Genomic DNA, 11,223 nt, shown 5'->3' with positions numbered 1-11,223 from the left:
TCCCCACACAGAGAACAATTTGCAAAAAGCATCTCACTGCAGCCTAGCAGTTAGTTCTTACTGGCGCATAGCTAGTGAATTTAGACAACCATTATTTCGCTGACATTTAGAAAACGTACTAGCTCACTATGGGCTTGATCCTGCACCCACTGACATCAATGGTAAAGCTCCCCTGGGCAGGCACCATGGAGCATATTACAAGGGAAGTGTCCCTACAGCTTTAAATGCATTTAGGGGCATGGCTGGGGGTGGGGGTAGGGAAGTAGCACCAATCCTCAGAAGAGCTGATGTGGTACAATGAGAAGGTCAGCTACAGTCCCGGGGTGACGTGTGCTCAGCTCCGCAAGTGATGGGCAGCAAGTTACATAAAAGGACTGGATAATCTACCACCACCATCTCGCCATACAGCCACAAGCAACGCCCCACCACAAAGAGGCCATTAGAGTAAATCTCAATAATCCCTTTGCATTTGTTTAGCCTTCAAAGCCCTTTGCAAATATGAATGGACTGAGCCTCAAGACACCCATCCAACATCCAATGGACGAGGGAGTATCATTCCCAATTTACAGATGGGAACTATGGTTCAAAGAGGTCAGTAGCAGGTTCAGACCCCTTACTCACATGGAGTAGTACCTTACTCTGTGTGTCATCTCAGCTCATTCAGGGGACTACTCAAGAAGCAAGGAACTACTACTACTGTCCCTTGGTGACTTGCCCAAGGCCATTCATTGAATCAGTAGCAGAGCTGGTAACAAAACCCAGGAGTCTTGACCCCTCCTGTTTTAACTTCTGCATAATCCTGGCTCCCTAGAAAACAGACAAGTGGTTACCTTATTTTTCTCTCTCTCTATTGTGGGTTTTGCAGGATGGTAGCATTTTTCCTCATGTAACTCAAACAGCCCCCTGAACCAATCTGACTAAGCTGCCTATTGCTCTTGCTGAAACCAAGATGGTGGCTTCTGCCCATTCCAAGCGCGGTCGTTGGCAGTGCTCCTGAATCTGGACTCTAACAGAGACCCAGATCTTCTAAGGTAGTTAGGGACCTAAGTGCCTTTGTGGGTCTGGGCCCAAACTCTTCATGCATAAACACATGATGCATGTGAAGGTCTTTGTGCTACCGCATCTGCAGTCATGCTGCCTGGGGATGATTTATTTCCTGTAAGTCTCCATGGGAGAGGAACTCTGTCCGCATCTGTTTTCATACTCAGAAATGTTCCTTATCTGTGTACTATCAAAACCAGTGTAGAGAAGTAAACAACCCTGATTCTTCACACTGCTTGGACAGTGACAGCAGAGTGATCACTTTCACTTTGCTTCTGAAATCATTTTTACTTTCAGTTTCCAGTGCAACATCCCAGGGCTGCTGGATTTGCATTTCCACCACCGCAGCTTGGGGAACGTTTAAAATATTCCCGTGAAACACATCGTCATGCACACATTCCTGTTAGATCCTGAATAAATCCCTTCTCACACGCACCTCAATTTTATATTATGGAAACATCTCATGTCCCAATGCCCTAGACAGACCCAGGAGTAGAGCGAATAGACTTCAGAATCTCTGTTTTGTGGGCAATGTTGACATTTCACAATTTGTTTTCGTTCAGAATCGGAATTCCTGCCAAATGGAAATTCTGAAAAAAAAATTCACTGACATTTTTTCCCACTGGCACTCCGGTCCAAATCAACACAATTTCACAAAAACGGCAATTTCTGACAGAAGACTCGATTGACAAAAATTTCCCAAGCAGTTTTACAAGGGAGTAATTTTAAGCATGTGTGCAGCCCCACCGACTTCAATGGCTCTATTCCTGTGGAAAAGGTAAGCATGGGAGGCTTTGCAAGACGGAGGTCTAAATTTTGGCCCCCAAGTCAACTGATAGTGTTCCTGTAATTCACAAATCTTTTATTTTTAATGATGCAGCATGGATGATGAAATGCGGGGGGGGGGGGGGGAACGGGACTCACAGAGAAATGTTTATTGAAAAGGATTAGTTATGGGGTAACTGCTGTGCTAAGTACATATTTTGGCTTGGCAGCAGCAAATACCTGACTGCCACTTTCGCTAGGGAAATAGCTGATTTGTTTTCAATATACTGGGTTATAAATAATTTGCCCAATTTCACTTTATTTTTAAAATCAAAACTCTTTTTGAATCCCACCAGAGAAGAGAGCTCTTTAAAGCGTGAGCATGCTCTGAAAAGTGACTATGGAAAAATGGCACTTTCTTACTCAGATGTGAGGGAGTCGTGCCTGCTAACTTCGGCCCCAATCATGCAAACACTCACACGAGTAACCTTACTCGCACCAGTAGTCCCGTTCCAATCAAGAGGACTACTCACACCAGCAGAAGTGATTGCAGGATTGGGGCCTAAAATACATTTTTTGCTGCTTTTTATACCTTTTAACCCTCCACAGCAACAGAGCTAAGACAGCGTGAGCTGGATTCAAGTCCTCCATGTGCATTAGCAACAGAACTGTTTACTGAGTTCCAATCAGTTACATCTGAAGGCAATGGGACCACACAGGCGTCACTGAGGACATATTTAGCCTGCCAACCCTTTATGACTGGTGATGATGCATCAGAAAGATCACAGCTTGACTCTCAAAGCCCAGGCTGAGTTTGAGCAGCTGGCAGAAGACACTTCCCCCCATCTCATTACTTATAATTATGCAGATTTGCTCAGGAATCCCTGAAAAAATGCGAAACATGGAGCCCCAAAATGCCATTTTTACAATCATTTTTCTGAGTAGAACCATATTTGCCATTATTAGAGTTGGCCTTAAACAGACATGCATCTATTTCACCTCCTTTTTAACTGAAATCCAGCAAGATCCCTTTGTTGGCAGTTTCAGCTTGGAGTGGCATTTTTAAGCAAAAAAACCTGAAGCCCCCAAAATAATGAAGACAAGTGTCTTTATCAACATCCAAAGACCAACTAGACATGAGGGCAAGATCTAAATGAATTAAGGCCTTGATCCTGCAACAACTTACACACATGCTTAACTTCATACACCGGAGCAGTTCCTTTGCCTTCAATGACAATTCACAGGGCCTGATCCAAAACCCATTGAAGTCAATGGGAGCATGTCCATTAATTTCAATTGCCTTTAGATCGAGCCCGCAGTCCTTAAAGTTAAGCACATACATAAATCTTTGCAGGAGCAGGGCCCTAAGTGGTTATTTCTTCCCCAGTCACAGTCTCTTACTGTCACGCCTCTCGCAGACAGAGCACGCGCCCACCCTCCCCCACAAGCAACTAAGAACACACCAAAAGTAATAACACATTATTTAAAAATTAGAACTATATTTAGTCAATTGGTTAGAGTACAAACACTTTATACAACACAATTAAATAAATGACTCCATAAATCCAGTCTGTTAACACATGAGATTAGGGCAAATACACAGCTGCCGTTCTGAACAGCCCAGCTCCTCATGCATCCACTGTGCAGATGCTATCCAGGCACACATCTTACTGCTAGCTGGTTTGCAGGAGCAATATACATGGAAACATTTTGTGGTTTCAAACCATTTGCCCTAGTTTCTCAGTAAATTCTAAAGAAAAATCAAGGCAATTTCAACTTTTATCCAAGGCATCTCCATTCTCTTTCCTCCTCCCAAGAGACGTGTAATGCAGGAAACGATGCTAAAAACAGGCATAAAAAACACAGTCACCTAACGGAATGCTAATATGTGTTAATATCGAAGGCTGGAATTCGTAAAGAAGCCTAAGGTAGGAAGATAGATCTCCAACACTCGTGGAATTTCAATGGGATTTAGGCACCTCACTCCTTTCAGCGCCTTTGAAAATCCCAGCCCAGTGCTGCGCTGGAGAGAAAACTGTTTTAACCTGTGTCCCAGTCTTGCTCCCAGTGACTTCACTGGAGCAGGACCAAGCCCCGAATCTCCAGCTGTACAAACCTGGCCCCTGATCCTGCAGGCTGACCTGGACCCTGTGTCTGTGTGGAGCCCCACTGAAGTCAGTGGGGAGCCCAGATAGGCACAGGAGTCTGCCCAGTGGGCAGGATCAGGACCTTGCAGCACTCCCTGGAAAGGCACCTTAACCTAACTGATTCTGTGACCCCTGAAAATGGCAAATGTTTTCGAGTCCGTCTGATCACCAGAGAAGCTGTTGGTATATTACACTCTCCCTTGAATTTCCAGTGTGTGTGGGCACTGGGTTTTGGCAACTGTGCACTAGTTTCTACTCTGCTTTTTTCGTATTAAATATGCTAGGAAGAGGCCTCCAGAATTCTGTGGCTCTGAGACAGTAAATGAAGGTCCAGCTCCAAAAATAAAATCATCCTCCAAAGAATTTGGGGTTTTTTCCTACAGAATACCCTGGAGATTAGATTACTTTCAAGGTGGTGAGACCTTCAGGAATCCTCTAAAATACTGGCACAAGACATGTCAAAAATCTAGGTGCCCCTCTGAAAACCAACAGCGCTGGACATGTTTACGGAAGGGAATTATAAAGATAATAAATCCTTCCTCTCAATAATTATTCATCTAATCATACACATGCTTCACAGTAACTTGTAAATGTCACGTGAGTGAGGGCATGATCCAAAGCCCATTGAAATCAATGGGAGTCTTTCCACTGACTTTGGTGGGCTGGGGATCAAGCCCTGGCTGTGGAGGTCTACAGGAAGCAATCGTAAGAGAGCTTTTTCAGAATAACCGGGAGTCCTCTTTTCCCCATAAAGAGATGTTACATGCCCATTGTTCAAGGACTAGCAACCCCAATTAGACAAAACACAGCCGAGGGCATTATCTTGACCAACCCTTATATCATCTTTGAAGAGCAAGGAAACAATCTGTATTTAACTATAGGCCAGACAAGCTCAACATCTTGATGTCAAAAGGGAGCCAGAAGATTTTTCATCAACATCTTCCGTTTGCTATTTAATCCTACTCAATCGTGTGTTTTTCGATAGCTCCTCACATGGCTCTTGGCTCACAACTGGGCTTGACGCACGTTTTTACTTCCTGCCCACCTTTTGGGGTGGTATGGACAGGAGGCAATATCTTTAATCTTTGTCCTGGGCAACGGAAAAGCTTTATCTACTCACACAGAACCTCTATTCCCTCAACAGGGAATAGAATATACCCAAGATTAAAGTAACTGGAGAACAAACCTTTGTCTAGAAGAGGTATTGGAATCTATGCTGATATAAATGCAGGGATGGTGAAGACAGCAAGATACTTGTTTGCTTGAGCTAAAAATCACTCTGCAACTCACACAGAGCAGAAATGCCACGTGGTTTTGAGAGTGGTCATCGTCGCTCAATGAAGAGTGGATAGCACAAACCACCATTATTCCTAATGGGGTTATCTGCACAAGCCAACCAAAGCAAGACCCAAGTCTACAAAAGTCACTGAGTCTACAAAAGACTTAGCAGAAAGGAAGAGACAGAAACAAGCCTGTTTCTAGGCAGCTTCTTGTTCCCTTTGTTTTCCAGATTGAACGCCAGTTAGGATGGAAACAGAAGGTGTTAAGCCTTCTGCTCATGTCCCATCTGAAGTTACAATTACGCGAGGGACAACAGTTATTTGCCCAGCAAATCACCAGGACATAATAACTGGTTACCGGTGAAAAAGTAAAAGCAAGAACAGATTTACTCTGAAATCCTGTTTTCATGCCACCATCCTTAGCAATAATGAAGGGGAAAATAACTGCAGGTGGATGAGACTCCATAATATACCAGACCATAATGAGATCATGGATTTAAGGGGCCAAAGCAGCAGAGCAAATCTTTGCCTAGAGGATGACGGTACCAGAATCCCACAGCACATTTCTCAGGGGACTTTTTAACAGAGTGTCGCTCAGACTTTGAGGTCTGATGCTTTTAAGCCAATAGAACAGCTAGTGTGATAGATGCAGCAGACTTTCATAGTTTGACATTTTAGTGATTTCAACTTGAAAATTAGATTTTTCTTTAAAAAAAAGTAAGTTTACATGGTGACAGGAATTATTTTGGAAAACATGAACATTCCCCCCTCCCTGAACATAGTTCATACACTGGGAACTTTCAGAGCTTGTTGGAATTGTATCCTGGTGGCAAGAGATGACAAACTAGCAAGTCACCATTTAAATAATATAGAGCGTTGACTAATTGTGAGGTCTTTGGTTTTGCCAGTTTAACGGCAGGGGGATGCTTGTGAGAACTTTTCCTGGGTAAAACTGACCACTACAAAATGCTGCGGTGGTCAACAGGATTTTGAGTTCGACACTTTATGTTAACTTAGGGGAAGGAAACTAAGAAAAGGGAAAACATCGTGGGCCAGATTTTGACTGTCATCTAGGCTGAGTATCATCTGAACTCCATGAATGGTTCCACTGACTTCAGTGAAGTAAGATACTATTCACCAGGAGAAAAGAGATTCGAAGTTAGGCCCAGATCTACAAAGGTATGTAGGCACCTAACTCCCATTGATTTCAATGGGAGTTAGGAGCCTAAATACCTATGAGGAGCTGAGCACTAGTCCTTAATTTATTTCCCCCATCATAGATAAGACAACAGAGGAGGAAGGATACTGCTGAGTCCCAGGCTTGTAAGGACAATGGACACATACTGGATATAAGTCAGAACCTCAGCCTACGCCTTTCATAATGTCAAGGCAAAACTCTGGCTCAGTTTTAACCCCTTTTGCACTTTGTAAAGCAGAATGACTTCAAAAATAGAACAAGCTTCTAAGATCTCAGAGGCACTGGCAGCTCTTTGAAGATAAAGTAGAACCACATGACCACACAGGAGAGGGAATGGATAAGGGCCCATCCAATGAGCAGGCCAAGAAAAGAACTTTGAAGGAAAGGAACGTCTACAACATGAAGGCAGGAGCAGTTGTCGAACAGATGGCTCCTTATGGATGGGAAAGTTGGACACAGGGGAAGACCAAGGATGGAGGCTCTGGAACGGTCACACTTGCTGAATCCTGACTAACACAGACACCCACTAAGCGGAGACTGGGACAAAGCAGAGGAGGTGTGTCTGTCGCTGGACAAGAGCTCAAGAAGTTAAAGGGGCACTGTCAAGTAGCCCATGATCCAAAATTTGACCTATCTTAAAAATCAGTACCAGCCAGAAGGAAGTTCTCTCTTTCTTCTTAAATCCACTTTGTTGCTGAATTTTTTTAGGCTACTTCCTAGTTTCACCAAACCCCAGCAAAAAGATAGATCATCCATCACGCTGCTCCTGCAGCAGCCTATCAGGACAGGTCTAGCCCTGTGTGGACACTGACAAGGCCAGGAGGTGGGGAGGATGGAAGTCACGTTTGCCTCTGCAGGATTCGAAAAGACGAGCGAGGTGGGGAGGAAAAGGCTCAGAATTTTGACAAATGGAAGACACCGATCGGTAGGCAAAGACCGGTTTATTTCGGGAGCTTCTCTGAGGGTGTTTCAAATAAGAAAATTAAAGAAAAGAAAATTAAAACAAAAAAAGTAGTCAACGGTGCCCCTTTAAAGACAGGCGACTGAGGGTGTATCAAGCAGGGGGTAGGGCACACAAGGTGGAAAGGATGAGCAGAGGGAGAAAGGTGAGTGATAAGATGGAGGCTGGGATGCAGTAGGAAGCCACTGTCCTATGCAAATTGGCATGTTGTAACTGAAAACAGACCTAGACCTCTTTCTATGCGGCTTCCGTAGCACCCTGTATGGATGATACATGAAGTCCTTTCCCTGGTGAAACTGTTTCTCAGGGCCAGGCCATTTTAACAAGGTGATGTTAAGCATAAAGGGAGGCCTAGGCTGGATTTGAACATGATGAGAGTCAGGTTACTGGAGCTACCAGGCTGTCCCATCTACACGACAAAGACTACAATGCTGGGGTACCCAGTTACAACACAGCAGGGCGTCACGTTTGTGCTGTGCTTGTGCAGATGGGACCATGTTCTAACAGGTGTGACTGACGCGGGCTACAGCCTGATCTGGCAAATGCTTTAGTTCTAGGTAGACAGGCAAGTCTGAAGCATATTTTAACCGTGTGGAGGGAACTAGCATATTGCAGGTGGGCCTCCAACACAGTGACAGTAGTGTCTGTTAGTCCTTAAATGAGGTCTCTCTTTTCCTCACCCCCATCAGGTGAGCCACCTGGAGGCTAAGAGGCAACAAATGCCCCTTGCTTATTTCAATTCCTTCCTGTAAAGTTCTTTGCTGGATCACAGGGCATCAGATGCCCATTTGCCCTCCCTCTTGAATGAGCTCACTGTGCTCTTACCACATCGATGCATTTCATACTCTAGCCTGGAAACTGGGGTTCATGATGGCTTTCAGCTCTGAGTTCATGCTTTATGGCCTACACACAGTCCTGGGCTGATATGAACTACAGCTAAACCCTAACAGAGCACCAAAGAGTGACCGTTTTCCTTGTGACCCCCAGAAGGTAGCTGCTCTTCCTGGAACAAAAGGCCAAGATGCTTCAGGGATGGGCCCAGGGTTAATACCTAGAGATAGAGCGATTGCCTCTGGGGAAGACTTACTGAAGACATCCCCAGGGACCCGTCCCCGTCAGCTCCAAGGCCCTGAAAAACCAAGCAGGGCTGGCATGTATTCTTGGGAACATGCTCACAACTAGGAGGCTGGTAAGTAGGGAGTGGCAGAGGCCACAACATGTTAAAGGCATAGAGTCCATTTTAACATTCCACCTGCATATTTTTTCCCCTTAAGCAAATCCCTCAGCTGCACACACAGTGCCCACCACTGCCCTAGATACACAGACCCACACATGGAAACAGATAATAAATACAGAGTTTATATACACACGCACACATACATAGCACCACTTCTATAAGGCGTCGAAGATACTAAATGTACATTACAGGGAGGTGCTTGTTATAAAGAGGTATTTATAATGAGCTTCCAAAGAGCCAGGAGACAAAACATACAGCAGATAGCCTTATATCAGAGGTAGCCTTACAACAGACAGCTTCAGTACCAAGGCGCTGGATAAAAACTATGCGAGGGGAGCTGAAGGCAGAGAGGAGGGCCAGAGAAAAGGAATGACAAAAGTAGAATTGGAGTCCTGCTGGAACTTTAAAAAGAAGCTTCAAGCATCCGGGTTTGTTAATTTCAAGCTCGAGCTCACTGGCTCGGAAACGCTGCCCGCCCAGTGCAGAGACACAGCTGGGATAAACACTTGACGACTGTGCAGGTGACGAGGTGGCTGCCACGACAGGGATGGGCCCACCCGTCCGACGGAGATCTCTTCCTTAACCGAGGTGTCAGGAAACGCAAGGGGCACCACTACCGCTAGCAGGAAGGAGATTTGATATGAGCAGGGGTTAGAGGGACGGAAGGAGCGGGGAGAAAACCCTGGTTCAGCCCACTAGCTGGTTCGATTCACTACCCAGATGCAGGTGCGGCTCAAGGCAGTGGCCGAGGAGGAAGTCAGAAGCACTCCAGGGAGCAGTCACTAAAGAGGAAGCATTGTGAGCACTGCTGGTTCTGCCCGGGGGGGGGGGGGGGGGCAGGGGTGTGTGAGAAGGGGGGGGCTCAGTGGTCCCCACAGAGAACTGTGAGGGTAGGGAGTCCACTGTGTTTAGGATTCACAAGAATAAGCCTCTTCCCTGCTCAGGAGGGCTGGGGCAGAGGACTGAAGTCACCCATTGTGTGTGTCCATATCAAGGGTGTTAGCCCCCCCCTGTCTGCACTATCTCCTTATCCTTTTTTAAATCCAGCTGAGATCTCCAGGCAGCCAGACCTTGAACTACAGTTGCAAAGGCCTCCCTTGATTAGGACATCTCTTGAGAGACCCCACCCTGTATCACTTCCTTCTCAGCTGGGGCAGGGAAGGAGAAAGTGTTCGCGCCTTTCCTGGCTCTGCCATTCATTCAGAGGCAGGGGGAGGGAAATGGGATACTAGCTAAAAGTGGCAGCCAGTCTCACCCTCTGCTGCGGTGCAGACACCACTTGGGGGACCAAGCGTCTAGTGTTTATCCAGGCCTCCGAAAGAGCTTGACATTGAGGGAAAGATGCTAGGCCCAGTGTGGAGTTTTCCTATCAATTTACGAGCTCCTGTCCCCCGTTAGCCCGGCTGCTTAAGCCCGTCCAGTAGTTGGAGGCAGGGGGTTCTAGGCCACCACTACACTTCAAATGATTTTGTACAGCAGATTCACTCTCTTCCCCCCAACAGAAAACAAGCGAATGGCAGGAGACAGCACCAGGAAGGGCTCCGACCAGCCCCAGCATCCTCCACTGCAGGGGGGGCACGCCCCATGGCTCCTTCCATACTGAATACTCTCCATACAATTCTTTTAAAACTTTTATTCAATAATATAGAATTCCTTTAATTATAATATAGAACTGTCCATCATGCCGTATTTCCCCCCGCTGCCCCCTCCCTGCTGCGTCAAGTCTGGAGCCAGCTAGTTAATACGTTACGCTGGGGTTCAGGGGGGGCAAAGGTCAGCATGGGGGGGAAGCAACATTAGCCAACAACCGGTTTGCATACCCTTCACATTTTCCATGCTTTCTGGGTCAGGAAGAGGTCAACAGGAAGTCAAAGGTGGAGGAACCTTTTACATTCAGAAGTAAGGTTTGTGTTTATAAACTGGTGGGTGCCATGGAGCCGGTGCGGTCTCTGGTCTCGTCACCTGCCACCGCAACGCCGTCCGGCCGCCAGCTCTGTACACACGCTGATAAGACGTTTGATTTGGTTCTTGTTCTGCTTATGGAAAATTGGGAGGAACAGCATCGGACCTAGGGAGAGATGGGAGGAGGGAAGTGAGCATCAGGCGCGAGCTGCAGTTGATGCCAATGCGTTGCCAGAACTTTTTCCTTCTTCAGCACCTAGTAGGCTGAGCACAGAGCTGAGGAGACAGAAGCACGTTCTAATCTTTGCCCCACAACATACTCCCTACACAGGCATGGGAATGTCACAGAACCTATGTCCCTCAGTTTCCCTACCTGTAAAGTAGGATAATACTGCCCTAATTCCCAAGGATGGTGCAAGGCTTACGCGGTGCTTAGAAGATGTCGGCATTGTAGAAGTGCTAAATTATGATCGCATGGAATGGCAAGTGAATCAAAATCTGTTTTTTCTACCTTGCCTCCCATACATATGGTTAGCAATGCCCCCCTTAGATAACATTTTTATTGGGGGCCAATAGGAGTCTCTCTGTGGCCCCAACACATTATCTCACCCCCACTCAGATGCCTTCATCACACCAAGCTTCCCTATGCACTACTTCGAACGTCCTCCCAGGCCCTGCTGATCTTGAGAGCA

The 11,223-nt window shown here is 46.2% G+C and overlaps 1 protein-coding gene across 4 annotated transcripts in view; it reads right to left on the bottom strand.

Moving 5' to 3' along the window:
- Positions 1-3,288: 3,288 nt before the first annotated feature.
- The window catches only part of CSNK2A2 (casein kinase 2 alpha 2), a 42,834-nt gene continuing 34,899 nt past the window's right edge, over positions 3,289-11,223 (bottom strand). For 3 of the 4 annotated variants that reach the window (XM_037877379.2, XM_043526285.1, XM_037877378.2), the window contains one exon: positions 3,289-10,697. The gene's annotated coding sequence lies outside the window, so the exon portion shown is untranslated. The remainder of the gene's footprint in view (positions 10,698-11,223) is intronic. The other variant, XR_005222180.2, reaches the window with a different exon arrangement.

The sequence above is a fragment of the Chelonia mydas genome, chromosome 12 (genome assembly GCF_015237465.2).
Source record: "Chelonia mydas isolate rCheMyd1 chromosome 12, rCheMyd1.pri.v2, whole genome shotgun sequence".
NCBI classification, from domain to species: Eukaryota; Metazoa; Chordata; order Testudines; family Cheloniidae; genus Chelonia; species Chelonia mydas.
Note: the sequence above shows the minus strand (reverse complement) of the source record. Positions and strands in the feature narration are given on the sequence as shown.